At 40.9% G+C, this 13,583-nt stretch overlaps 1 pseudogene; it reads right to left on the minus strand.

The window, feature by feature from the left end:
• Positions 1 to 648: 648 nt before the first annotated feature.
• On the minus strand, positions 649 to 13,583 carry LOC105749712 (annotated as a pseudogene).

Consider the following 13,583-nt stretch of genomic DNA (forward strand, 5'->3'; position numbering starts at 1 on the left):
CTAATCTGATTTGATTTCTCATTTCCTTTGGTGTTTTCATCTCCCTTCCTGAGAAGTCAGGGAAGGTGTGACCACCTTCTTTTTATGGTGTTTTCACTTCCCTTTTGAGCAATCAGGTTAGGTGTGATCACCTTCTTTTAGGGGTTCTCACCTCCTTGAGAAGTCAGGGAGATCAAGACCACCTATGTTCTAAATCAAAAGAAAGCGGGAGATGTTAGAATCCTAGTGTTAACTCAATGGTATTGATAGAAACAGTGCTTATGTGCTTGGGTTTACACCTTTGGAATTCACACCTGTGGGAGAATTCACACATTAGAGACTACACATTAGAGCTCACACATTTAAGAGAGTTTACACATTGGTTCACACATTGGAGTTCACAAGTCGGGAAATATCCAAGTTTACACCTTCCATAATCCTACTCTCTCAGAGGAGAAGTCAACCTTTGGGTTCATACCTTTAAGAGATCATATATAAGAAGCTCTCAGTCTCAGCAAGAGTCAGTTGGGAGACGGAGAAGCCAGGAGTCAGAGTTGAGCTAAAGGCAAAGGACTAGCAATGAGAGCTCTCAGAACCAAAGAAAGCTAATTGGGTTATTTTGGAAGAGACAATAAAAGATTTGAACTTTTATCAGCTGGCTGCGTTTGAGGTGGTTATTGATTGGAACTGAAACTAAGGCTGCCTCCAGGAACCTCCCCAAGAAACCTGCTCCCAGAGAATCATCATATTCTAGAAAAGAGAACACCACAAGAACACACTGTTAAATTATTTTCCCAAGGCCCCAAAGATACAGAAACAAAATTTCAACCCATGTCATCTGACACCAAAAATAATTATTTTTCCATTCCACTGGGAAGGCTTTCAAGTATGTGACCAAATAGAAAAGAAGGCTACAGTATGCCTAAAAAGCCATCTTTAATGTTCCCATCCTATAGGATTATATCAAGGGAAGCTACATATGGAAGGCAGCAGCAGCACATCATCTCTGATTTTTCTCTCCCTAATTCATTTTCCTTCTCATTTTATTGCCTTTATGTTTTGTCACAGATCTAGCAAAAAAACTTTAGATTTTTATATAAAACCCTTTCCATATTAGCTACATTCATAAGCTTTCTCTCCAGTGTGAATTTTCCACTATCTAGTAAGAGTTCCCCTTACTGTAAAAGCCTTTCCACATTGCTTACATTTATAAAGTTTCTCTCCAATGTGGATTCTCTAATGAACAATAAGAGCTCCCTTTTCTCTATAAGCCTTTCCAAACTGGTTACATTCATAAGATTTCTCTTGAAGAGTAGATTCTCTGATGCACACTAAGAGACTCCTTTTCTGTAAAAGCCTTTCCACACTAATTACATTTATAAGGTTTCCCTCTAGTATGGATTTTCTGATGTCCAATAACTTACCCCTCCATGTAAAAACCTTTCCACATTGGTTACATTTACAAGGATTCTCTCCAGTGTGGTTCCTCTAATGTATAATAAGCTTTCCCTGTTTTGTTAAAGTCTTTCCACATCGGTTACATTCATAAAATTTCTCTCCAATATGGATGCTCTGATTTCAACTAAGAGTTCTCCTTTCTCTAAACGCCTTTCCAGATTGGTTACATTTATAAGATTTCTTTCCAGTGTGGCTTCTCTGATGTGCAGTAAGAGTTCCCCTTTGAGTAAAAGTCTTTCCACAATGATTACATTTATAAGGTTTCTCTCCAGTGTGGATTCTTTGATGTACAGTAAGAGCTTCCCTTTTTATAAAAGCCTTTCCACACTTGTTACATTCATAAGGTTTCTCTCCTGTGTGGATTCTCTGATGTGCACTAAGAGATTCCCTTTTTGCAAAACCCTTTCCACATTGGTTACATTCATAAGCTTTTTCTCCAGTGTGGATGCTCTGATGTCCAATAAGAGTTCTCCTTTCTGTAAAAGCTTTTCCACACTGGTTACATTTATAGGGTTTCTCTCCAGTGTGAGTTCTCTGATGTACAATAAGAGCTCCCTTTTGCCTAAAAGTTTTTCCACATTGGTTACATTCATAAGGTTTCTCTCCCGTATGGATTCTCAGATGTTCAGTAAGAGTTCCCCTTTCTGTAAAAGCTTTTCCACATTGGTCACATTTATAAGGTTTCTCTCCCGTATGGATTCTCTGATGTCCAGTAAGAGTTCCTCTTTGTGCAAAAGCCTTTCCACATTGATTACATTTATAAGGTTTCTCTCCAGTATGGATTCTTCGATGTACTGTAAGAGCTGTCCTTTTTGTAAAAGCCTTTCCACATTGGTTACATTTATAAGGTTTCTCTCCAGTGTGTATTCTCTGATGTACAGTAAGAGATTCCCTTTTTGTAAAAGCCTTTCCACACTGGTTACATTTATAAGGTTTCTCTCCAGTGTGGATCCTCTGATGAACAGTAAGAGAGTCCCTTTCTGTAAAAGCCTTTTCACACTGGTTACACTTATAAGGTTTCTCTCCAGTGTGGATTCTCTGATGTACAATAAGAGCTCCTTTTTGTCTAAAAGTCTTCCCACAATGGCTACATTCATAAGGTTTCTCTCCAGTGTGGATTCTCCGATGTACAATAAGAGCACCCTTTTCTCTATAGTCCTTTCCACATTGGTTACATTTGTAAGGTTTCTCTCCAGTGTGGATTCTCTGATGTACAGTAAGGACTTCCCTTTTAGTAAAAGTCTTTCCACATTGGTTACATTTATAAGGTTTCTCTCCAGTGTGGATTCTTTGATGCACAATAAGAACTTTCTTTTTTGTAAAAGCTTTCCCACATTGCTTACATTCATAAGGTCTCTCTCCAGTGTTAATTCTGTCACATCTAGTAATAGTTCCCCTTTTTGTGAAAGTCTTTCCTCTTTGCTTATGCTCATAAGATTTCTCTCCAATGTGGATTTTCTCATATTTATCACAGATCTCTTTCTGTGATAAAGGAACATCATTGATGAATCTTGGCTTGAGAGATTCTACAACTAAAGGGCTTAGATCTCTAGTACTTTCCTTAATGTCAAGTATAATCTCTCTTTCTGAAAAAAAAAAAAAAGACAATAAATTTAATACAGACACCACACATATGTACTCACACACACATGTATATTTATAGCCCCTTCCCTCCATCAGAAGAGAAACTTAGTTATTTCCTATTTCCTCAGTTAAAAGAAAAATCTTTAATGGACAGAATTCATCACTTAAAAATTCCATTAGCTCACATACCAAGGATGATTGAGTTTCTAATGAGCTTCATACACAAAGATATTGGATCCTCACAGTAAACCTGTGACAACACAGAAAGTGACTTCATTCTCACTTATGTTCACAGATTAGATCATCAGTTTAATTGACCCAAATCTCAGCAGCGGAAACTAGAATTCATATCTTGTGAATGAATGACCATGCAGCACCTACAGTAATTTGCAAAGTATCTCCATTCAAATTTTCTCTTAAGCTTTCATTGTCTTCACATTTGAGGGATCACTTTGAACTTTTTTTTCTGTTACATTATCTGAGGTCACATTGAGAATACTAATACTATTTTTTGGGTATTTTATCTGAGGCCTAAGTGATTTTGTTCTGAACCATTATTTTTTTATTGAGGTAGCCATTACTTTTTTTATTTTAAAAAATATATATCATCACATGCCCCTGAATATCCATTTAAAAAACACAATTTTTTTTTTTTTTGGCTGAGGCAACTGGGGTAAGTGACTTGCCCAGGGTCACACAGCTAGGAAGTGTTAAGTGTCTGAGGCCAGATTTGAACTCAGGTCTTCCTGACTTCAGAGCTGGTGCTCCTCTATCTATCCCGTGATCTAGCTAACCCTAAGAGACACAATTTTTAAAGAAATGAATGAAATTATCCACATCTGAAAATATATCTCATACAGATTATTGAGTTAATCATCATGAGGCACAGAAGCCTATTGTAATTCTTCTTTAGACATTCACAATCCTCTTGAAGAACTGAGACCATGATCCAAGGAATTTTGACCCCAAAATTTCTGTGTTACTTTTCACACAGTGCCCATTTGTACAATTTTGTGCATACATCTATCTTGACAACTATCTTTCTGCAGTGATTTCATACTATCAAGATCAGAAATATGCTGCTTTATGAGATCATGCAGTGATCACATGAAACTCTGAGGGCTTCTAAGGGCAACATCTTTCAGTTTCTCAACTTGGCACAAAATTGCTTCAAAATTCCAGGAATGTTGGACATTGAGGTACAAATGGTCACAGGTCTGAAAAGATGCTCAGTGGCCATCTCTGACTGCACCAGAACTGTTCTCTCATTCATGAGTTACCTAGTAATCAGATCTTATCAAACCTCTAATCAAGAAATCAAGTTATTAGCTGGCTTTCCATTCTTGTAGCAGTGCTGGCAGGCTATTTGAAAATCATGGTCACTAGGAATGCACAGTAGAGGCCATCATGAAATCATCATGGAAGGCAAAAACCTTTCTATATCATTGACCTTGATGCTCCAATTATTGAAATGGTAAAGCTATTTGCTAATTTGAATTTATCCACTGTTTCTATTACTTATTTATTTTTATTTATATATATATATTTATACTCAATATTTATATTGAGAAAATTTGACATTTTCTCAAAGGATTTGGTTGGCAATGTGGGTTGGTCATTCAGTAAAGTTGCAGTGATGATGTTGTCATTTTAACAGTGGTAGAAAAAACAAAGTAATCCCTGAAGAAATCCTTTCATTTTAAAGGTTATTTTGTATATTAAACATTATTTAAAAGAGAGGAGAAAAAACAACAACCCATAAAGCAATATTTGCAACTGATTTTTAAATTTTGGCATTAAATCTGCCATTTAATACATGAGCCAAATAGATATATGTCTCTTTAATTAACAAATAATTTTGATAGGTTAGTGTCCTTTTGGCAATTTCAGGAGAATTCCTGGCCTCAAACCCCAAACAAAGACTTCTCAGAAGATGATGTATGATCATTGAAAGGGACCTATAAGGTCATGGAGTACAACTCCCTCATTTTATAGATGGGAAACTAAAATTCAGTGACTAGGCCAGGTTGCCACTGCCAAAAAAAATCTGAAAGAGCGTCCCAAGGCATGTCTTTCTGCCCCAAACATAATGGTAACTCCTAGAAAGTTCCTGTAACTCTGGTATCCAGACTTTCTCCTCACTCACCTGGAGAGCAGCTCCTCAGGCCTTCTTCGTTCAGCATCCAGGGTGTTTCCCTTCGCTCAAAATAAGAGATCACATCTTCTCTGGGAACTGGAAGCCCTGGGCATGGAAAGCAGTTAGAGATGAAGGAGATAAGCCTGAAATTTACTTTTCCTTAGAGAAAGGGGTAAGGGGCCAGACCTGTTCCATTTTAAGATTCACTGGATTACATTGAAAAATATGTGTCTATGGTCATATATTAGTACTTGTAATGCTAGTAACTCATATTAGTATTTGCCACAACATCCTCTTGTACAACCTCTTCTAAGAAAGAGCCAAATGTTCTTCCCTCCACCTCCCATCCTGTTAGACTACATTGCAGTAAAACTTTCTAACTGCATACTTGAATAAAAAGGGTTACTTGGTCTGAGCAGCCTCAAGCCAAATCAAGAGGGACCTTAGTCTGGGCACCTCTTCTTTATAAATGGAGAGATTCATTCCTTAGTTTCCTTTATCTAGAAATTAAAGGAACCCAGGAGTGCATTGGAGAGAAACATGGGCACAGAGTCAGATGTACCCAAGTTTAAATTAAGCCATGGACAATTACTAACTGTTTAGCCCTTGGGAAGTAAATTAAACTCTTTCCTTGTTCAACTCTCAATTGGGGATAACAATGTCACCTTACTTGGACAGTTAATATGTTAAACTCAAAGAATATTTGTTTTATCTTTACCCAGATGCAAACAGCACCTTTCTTCATTTGTGCTCTTTTTAATGGGTGTACTTAACCTAGTGAAAATAACTTATTAGCTAGAACTTCTTAAACACAAGGAACAGCACTTGGCAAAAAGCAAGTGAAAAGAAATGCTCATTCCCTTCCATTTCTTTCCCATTCCAAATTCCACCTCTGGAATTTGAGGGCAATAGGAAGGAAGATTAAGGGCAAACTTCATGAACTAGAGACAACAAGATGCTTGGGGCTGCAAACTAATGACTATTTTTTAAAAATTCCAAATACTAGAACCAAGCCAAAGAGCAACAGGTTGTAAGGAAAAGCTGCCTGAGCCATTTTCAGAGCTTGGGCAGACAAATTCACGTCCAGGTCAAGATCAGATAAAATAACCTCTGAGATGTGTTCCATGTTTGAGAAGATTCCATGGTGATTTGATCTTTGACTTAAAGTTCCCTAGAATTGGTAAAAGACAACATCAGCAGCAACAAAAGGCACTGTCAAGTTTCTATCATACAATTTAAAGATATGAAGGAGGAGCCTGTTGCATGGACACAACAGACCAGCACTGTCCCCTTTCTAAGTGATGTCCCTGTCAAACCCTGCACCCTAGGGAATGAAGATATTCCCTTTGACTACAGATACAGAGTTAACCAGGGAAATATCCTTACCCAGGGAAAGGAGGTTCCAGGCATTCTCCAACATGACCTCCTTGTACAGCTCCTTCTGAGGAGGATCCAAGAAGCTCCACTCCTCCTGGGTAAAGTCCACAGCCACATCCCTGAATGTCAGCAACACCTAAAGCATGAAATGCCATGAAATACAGAGCCGAAAAACACTTGAAAATTAGAAACTCCAACTTTCTCTAATTTACAGCAGGAAATTGAAGCACAGAGAAGGGATTTGTGCAAAGGTCATACAATTTTAAGTCTCAGAGTCATAAAATTGAGTTAAGAAGCCAACAAATGGACCACAGAGGGGAGAGAATGGCCAGATCTGAGAATATCCTGATACTTGGTACAGGTCATCTATTTCCAACCTGCTTCATGTAACACCATGTTTTTGTTCAATGTTCTTGGATTCTGAGGGTTTTCTACTTCCTTTTTTTTTCCATTTTCATCATAATCATAGAATTCATGTCATTTATCTGACATTCTGATATTTATTCTCTCTTGTGCTCTACCCTGCATGTAAAATTGCTGTTCCATTTTTCATCATTTTGATTTCTTCTTTAAAAAACCTAATTAATGAGCTGATATGGACTTTGAGCTTACTCTCTGTCCATGTCAGGAAGAGCAGAATCTGATGTTGTCAGTCACAACCAAGTCCCAGACTATGCTGTTTGCATAGCATGACTGTGGGAATAGCACTCTTCATCAACCTCCATTGTCTAGTCCTCAAATTTCTGGGCATCTTTAAATAACCTTTGAGATATTGATTAGCAGGTTTTAGTTCTGGGACCTTGTCTGCCAGGGACATTCCATGTGACTTCTTTGATCCCTCCCTCTGAGCTAGCACATACTTGCCTGGTACTTCCCCTTGCTCCCGTAAGAAACCCCCAAAGGTCATATTTCCCCTATAAAAGATGTAGCCCTGATGAAGATCTTTGCTAAGTCCTTTTCAGATCAAAGTCCACAATGGCATCCTCTGTCTCCCTCCTCGTAGTGCCTCCCCTCTAATGGTGTCTTCGAAGTTACTTTAGTTAACTCTCCTTAGTTTGCTAAACTCTTTATGTATCTAGGCTGCTGGCCAATGGAATATTCAGACACAGTGCTTCGTTGACTCTTCCAAATCATTTTCCTTGGGAAATAATTGCTCTCCCAGTTCTGTTCTCTATTTCTCACACTTGGTTGTTATTTTATCTCTTAAATTTGTCTATAACCTCTTCTAAATAAACCTAACTTTTGGCAAAGAAAATGGCTACTGTGAATTTGTCATCTGCCTATTTCTAACTAGGAATTGCTATCCGATCTCATCACAGTCTATGAGTAATCCACATTTCACCTTTCATTTTCTTTAGTTTGTTTACTTTTGAATACTGAAGAATGTATTGCTTTTTTACACTTTTTAAGATTCCCAAGCATTGCTCCATTTTCCCCTTTCTCTAGGGTCCCTTGAATACCTTTCTTCATCTATAGTATTGGTTCTCACCAAACAGGCACCCCTTTTACAGATGGATAACAGAGCTCTGATTCCTTACCTCCCCCCCCCCAAGAGAAGCTATCCAAAACCTCATTCCTTTGCAAGCATCCCACAGTCTCCCTTTACCAACATGAGTTGGGGCTCATGCACTCCCAACCTGCTTTGAAGGAAAAAGCTCAATTACCTCCTCAATTCTCACTGGCTCTACTTTGGGACTTTTCTGGCTGAGCTCGCCACTCTGTCTTTGAATTGAGGGCCTCCTTCCCACCCAGTTCCCTTTCCCTCCTTCTGAGACTTGTGGTCTTCTTTTGTGAAATGCCAGGTGAAGGGAATAGACAACTAATTCTTCCTGCCCAAAAAATAAAAGAGAAAAGGCAGGGAAGGAAAATGCACAAAAGTGAAGGACAGCCTAGGGGAAGTGAAGTGACCTACAATTAATATTCAAAGAAAATCTGCCCCTTGCTGAAGTGTACTGAAGGAAAAGACAGCATGCACATGGATTTAGACTCCCAACAAGCTCCCCACAAAGACACAACTAGTTTTAAAAATGGACCCAATCGTGAAAGAAATTCTGGACAGAGAAAATGAAATTCCATTGGGAAGAATCCACAGATCACCCCCAGAAAAACCAAATCCAGAAACCAAAAACAAAACCCAGGGCTACTGCCAGGCTGGCAGTGGTCATCTTTAACCATTCAATTCAGAAAGAAAAGATCCTACAAGCCATAAGACAGACCTTCTCATACAATGGAACTGACTGAATTTGGAACAGTGGAAGACAAATGCAAACCAAAGAATAAGGGGAAGGGATAGAACAGGGGGTTCCAGAGAGCCCTGGAGCTAAGGGAGCAATCCAGGATGACCTATCCTCCAGATGGGAGCTGAAAAATAAGGAACAAAAAGTAAATATTCCATAGTAATGGGGAGTTTAACATCCAATAAAGGAGACAGAGAAGTAAGGGTCAAAGAGTAGGAGGAAAGCCAGGAGAGAGTCATGTCCTAAAAACTTGAAGAGAGAATAGTAGAGAAGAGAGTGATCAATAGTGTGAAAGGCTGGAGCACAGGAAAGAAAAATGGGGATTGAGGAGATGAGCTCTGTGGATTTGGAAAGAGAAGAGCACCTGGGGAGTGGGGGAGGAAGGTGGAAAGGTTGAAAAGGTGCAGAAAGGAAGGAGGCCTAACTTTGGAGGTGGGAGGGGGTTCCACTGAGCAATATTCTTAGAGGAGATAAGGGACTTCACTCTGAGGCTTAGGGATTTAGTCCCTGAAAAGGCAGGATTGAGATTTCTAGGAGAATGTGGAAGAAAGATAAAGGAATATGAGAGGATAAATATCATGTGTCAATGTACCCAGTTATGGAGCCATGTTTTCCCTGACAGCTGCTGTGATACAGAGAATTCTGAAAGGAAGGAACCATGGGAAAGAGGTATCTGTGGAGGTGACCTAGAGCCAGTGGCAGAAAGCATCTATAGGGCAGAGCTCAGATTGGATACCTTGGAGGCTTCTGATTGTATGAAAGGTACAAGGAAAAGAGAAAGACCAGAGGAGTAGAGGGGTTATGATCTAGAGAATGAGAAACTAGGTAAAACAAAAAGGGAACTTGTACAATGAGGGGAAGAAGAGAAATCCTTCTGGGAAAGGGGAAGGAAAATGGATGAAATTAAAAATCTAATGAACAGGACAAGTTGAAGGGCAAGAGAAGAAGGGAAAATACAAGAGAATGAAAGGGAAAAAAGAAATGAAAAAATATACAATGAGATGAAAGCAGAAGAGATGAACAAATGTTTAAAGAAACTGGAAGTAAAAGACTTATAGTATGTTCTAAATGGAGAGACAGACGAATACAGATATTTCTTTATCACATATGGAACTTCTACAAAAATTAACCACTGGGATACAGAGATTCTATGCACAAATGGAAAAAGGTAGAAATAATTCATATATCCTTTCATTCTGTAATGAAATGACAATGAAAATTAGGTCAGGCGTCACCAACAAAAGATACAAAACGAAATGCAGTTTTACCAGTGACATATTAAGTAATGACTGAGAGAACAGCTCTCAGAAGTTCTAATTTTGCAAAAGAATGTGAGAACAATTAAACAATATTCCCAAATTTCTGGGATTCACCTAAAGTAATCCCAGAGGGAACATAGACTTAAAGTCTCATATTAAGCATTTACAAAAAGAGAATATTAAATAAATCTCTATCTTAAAAAATTAGAATAATAAATGAATTAACCAAAAATAAGTATAAATGACAATAAATTTAAATTAGAAGAGAAATAAATTAGAAATAAAAAAATTACAATAAATGTCTTGTCTGAAATAACGAAGAAATGTTGGGGGGAAAGAGCAGAAAAAATACTCAATAAAATTATCCAATTAGTTTTGTTTTGTTTTTTTCCTTGAAAAGGGCCAAAGCTGTCCCAGGACCAAACTTACATAATGGGAAAGGCTCCATGTGCTTCCCTGAAAGCTGTACTCTGAGGACAAATTAGTGGGGCTGCCTGGCAATCTAAAGGGCTAACAGGCTACCCTTGTGAAGTCAGGGTCCATCAGATATGACAGATTTCCCATTGCCACACCCAGTTCTGCTGACCAGATGAGCTTCTTTCTACATGGAACCAAGGTCAGTCTTGTCTACTCAAGCTTAACAACACGGACATCTTTACTGAACGCCCTATTGATGCTGTAATTAAATATATTTCCTTTTATTGGAGAATGGCCTAGGAGTATCTGATTTTTGCTTTACATCTATAATATTGGCTTCAGTCATTTTCATCTACCATATTATTCCAAGTAAAGCTAGAACCAGTCCCATTTTGGTAAAGAATGGATCCATGCATGAGACATTGCCAGCTTCACAGCTCAACCTCCATGTCCATGGCAATGGCTGTGACTACTGATGTCAGGGCTGGGGATGGACTGCACTCACCTGGGGAGGACGTCTGAGGCTCCCAGGGCCCATTCCCTCTGGCTCCTGGCTCCCTGTGGAGGTAGCAAAGCAACCAAAGTGACTCCATTTTGTCAAGTTCCTCCCTCTGGTCCCTTGTCTTTACCTATCTCAGAATCGGGCTTCCCCCACCTTTTCTGGCCCCACAAATGAAGCAACAGCCGAAGCTTTTAACAGTGGTCACAGCTACCATGGGAGACTTTCATTCTAAGCCTTTCTGATAGCCAAGAGAAAGTCCTAGTGCTCCCAGGAGAGTCCCTCCCTTCTTCACCTCTAACTTCCCCTTGCCACAATCTCCATCCCAGGCCGATTGCCTTTGTGCTCCTCATTCTCTGGGTGATTGCTATTTAGGACCCTTATGACAAAACCAGTCTAATTTCCCTTCAAGTTTGGTGTCTACATTTGACCCAATACTTGTTTGGGCCAGGCCTGGCTCCCCTGACGATTGACCTGGAGAGGGAGTGCCATCCCAGAAAGGGGGAGGGGTTTCCTTAAGCAGGAAGCAAGCTTATTGGGGGTGAGACCCCAACAGGGAGTTTCAAAGGATCTGGCCCTCCACCCTACAGAAAGATGCAGGCAGCAGGGAGGGTCAGGATTGGAAATGAAGGTGGTCTGAACAGGAAAACCCATCCCCTACCTCTTAATCCTCTCCTACCTCCTCTTCCCATCCTCCTACAGAGACTCCAGAAAGTCTGGTGACCCCAGAGAGTCATGTGACCCCAGGTAAGACTCCAGTAACAGCTTCAATTCAATTCAATCAGAGCTCTATTTCCACCTGGTTCTCTGCCCTCCCTCTATCCTCAACTAACTCGCACTTAATTCTACACAATAGAGTGACAGGGGTCCTCAAGCTTTTCAAATAGGGGGCCAGTTCCCTGTCCCTCAGACGGTTGGAGGGCCGGACTAGAGTAAAAACAAAAACTTTGTTTTGTGGGCCTTTAAATAAAGACACTTCATAGCCCTGGGTGAAGGGGATAAATATCCTCAGCTGCTGCATCTGGCCCGCAGGCCGTAGTTTGAGGACCCCTGCCGGGACTGACTGCTTGATATAGGGGAGGGAAGCCAAGGAGAGTAGGGGATAGGGGGAGCTCTGACTTGGAGCCACCAGGGATGACCAGGGGGAACCTAAGACAAGACAAAACTCAGTCTAGGATTGAGCCCTGAGGGCTCTAAAAGAAAAGGGCCCAGGAAGCAGGTCTGGGGTGGGGGGCATTAGTAGAGTTTGGTAGATAAGACAGACTGATATAGATCATGGGAGGGAGGTCAAAAATATTGGAGTGACAGCAGTGCTGCAGGGGGACAACTGAGTTTGGGAAAGCAAGGAAGTCTGAATCTTGAGGTCTGACCAGGAGCTGGGGAGAGGTGCTCTGGTAGAAACTGGGCTTGGAGATACTAAAGGGAAAATGGAGACAGGGAGTCACAAGCCTGAGAGCTGATGGAAAGTAGCCCAAGGGACACAAGTTGTGTTCAGGGGAAGCAGGAAAGAACTTTGGAAATGGGGTCCAAGTTGGGATGCTGAAAGTAGGGAGGCAGGACTCAAGGATCCTTAAAGGGGGTTAGGTCTGAAGGAAGATCTGAATCTCTTAGCAAGAGGTGGGAATCGGAGATGGACCCCTGGGTCGTGATCAGATTGCTGAAATCAGGACTACCAGATTCCTATGAGCAAAGTCTGAAGTCTGGCAGGTAAATCTGGGCAAGGAGAGCCAGTAAGTTTAGGAAGTGGTTGGGAGTCTGTAAAACATTAGGGGTGGGGAGCTCATCCAAGAGGAAAGCATGGTACAAGGGGTCGACCTGGAGGTCACTCACCACAAGGTCAGAGCAAGAGGAGACCCATTGGCCAGGGCCAGCACCAGGAAATATGGGGGATGTTGGCTCACACCTACCTGGGAGCTGCAAGCACAGTTCTGTCCTCCAGAAGACAAAGGGACAGGAGCTCCAAGAGAAAAATAGCAGAGAGATCTGAAGTGCATGGAGGAGAGACAAATCTCAGCTAAAAGACTTCCTGCTATCTTCCAATTCAGTCCGGGACTGTCTTCCCAGTCCCAAGAGCCCTGCCCTGACCATTCCTCAGGATGGTTGAGCTCTTTGCTCCAATCATAACTAGGGCCCGGATTTAAGGACTCTCACTGCTCCTCCCCCATAATCCTGCCCTCCCTCCCATCACACAAAGATCCCCTTTCCAGCCTAAACTCCTCCCAGGCCCCCAAGCTCCTCCCCAGGCTCACACTCCACCTGGGCCATCACTCACTGGCTGATCTTCTCTGAGAGCTCCTCCTCCCCAACACCTCTCCCAGCTCCTTCCCTCCCCAGATTCACCTCTTCCTCTTCAGCAGAAAGTCTGCTCTGCTAAAACTGCACCAAACTAAGCCATAGAAATCCTCTATTCTGAGGAACTGGAAGCAAACGGCTCTTGGGAAAATGGGGATGTTAGAAACCATTTGTAGCTGTAAATCCAGATTGGACTGTACTGATTCTCCCACTGTCTTTGGGATCTTTCACCCTCTACAAGCAGGTCAGACCTTACTGCAAAATACCCTTAAAATGTAGCATTAAAGCAATATGAGGAATCAGAGAAATGCAAATTAAGACAACTCTAAGATACCACTACACAC

This window comes from Sarcophilus harrisii, chromosome 1 (genome assembly GCF_902635505.1).
Source record: "Sarcophilus harrisii chromosome 1, mSarHar1.11, whole genome shotgun sequence".
Lineage (NCBI taxonomy): Eukaryota > Metazoa > Chordata > Mammalia > Dasyuromorphia > Dasyuridae > Sarcophilus > Sarcophilus harrisii.